Source organism: Octodon degus, unplaced genomic scaffold, assembly GCF_000260255.1.
Source record: "Octodon degus isolate 3935 unplaced genomic scaffold, OctDeg1.0 scaffold00774, whole genome shotgun sequence".
In the NCBI taxonomy this organism is placed as follows: Eukaryota; Metazoa; Chordata; class Mammalia; order Rodentia; family Octodontidae; genus Octodon; species Octodon degus.
In genome coordinates, this window is record NW_004525350.1 from 6,714 (window position 1) to 7,955 (window position 1,242).

Genomic DNA, 1,242 nt, shown 5'->3' on the forward strand with positions numbered 1-1,242 from the left:
GGAGTAGAATCTAGTTTGCAGAAGGTCCCTCACAATGCCAGGCCTGGATGCCAGCTGAAATACAATCTAGTAGGCATGGAATGTCCCACACAGACACCGGTGAATTGAACAAAAGTGCACTTAGGTAGAGCGCAACTGCCAGGATTTGATTCCTAGTGTGCAGGGCCAGCCCCACCCCCAGGGTGCTCTGAGACCATGATTGAGACAGGGAGTGATGGCACATGGCTTTAAGGGTTTGGAGGCTGAAAACAGGAGAATCGCTACAAGTCCTATCTATGTAGTGAGACCCTATAGGCCCTGTAGACTCTGTCCTAACTACCAAAAAAAAAAAGTTCAATAGGATCAGTAATCTTGGATTCTGAATGTAGTTGCCTGGGGCCAGAGTCTTCACTGAGTAATTTTCTGTATGTACCTTGTTGGACCACCCACTCCTTACTCTGTCTTTGCATCTCTCTCCAGCTTCTGCAGCACACTTACACAGAGACAGCCTGATGCTTCTCCCAATCTTGTGTACCTTTGACTCTTCTGTTATACTTTTTTGTTTGTTTGTTTGTTTGTTTGTTTCTTTTTGGTGGAACCGGGGATTGAACTCAGGCCCTTGCACTTGCCAGGCAAGCGCTTATTCTACTGAGCTATCTCCAGGCCTCTCTTCTGCTTTATTTTCACTGACACATATTTTTCTTGTCCCATCACTCATTGCACTGTGTGATGTCCTGATGTAGGCTGACTCTGCTGCTGTCACTGCCACCAAATACTACTTGGTCCCACTTTCATCTCCCCTCCTATAGTGGGAATGCCAACCTCTCACTTCTTGCTGTGCGTTAGTGCAAGTTTGATTCAGTCCCCTGTCACTATCCTAAATTGTCCTAGTTTTGGTGGAAGGAGAGGTCATACTGTTCCACTCTCTATCTTCTCTGATGCTGTCACAAATGTTGCCTCTTCCACACTCCCTAAACTTGCTGACTCACTTCTTCTGATAATCTACTTGTTGCAGGATGAAGTGAGGCATGGTGCGATGAGCTGTCTGCTCTTGCTGCTGTCATGGAGGCAGTCTAGTGCTGTTTAGTCCCTGTTCAAATGTCCCTCTTTGGGAGAAGTGCCATCCAGCCTCCCACAGACTGATTAAATTCTGTGGTCCTATCTCAAGCCACTGTTAGATGAGAAGGGTCATGCTGTTCCATTCACTACCTCAACTGCTACCACTATAGTTCATTAACTTTTCATCCCTAGAGGTTCAATTAG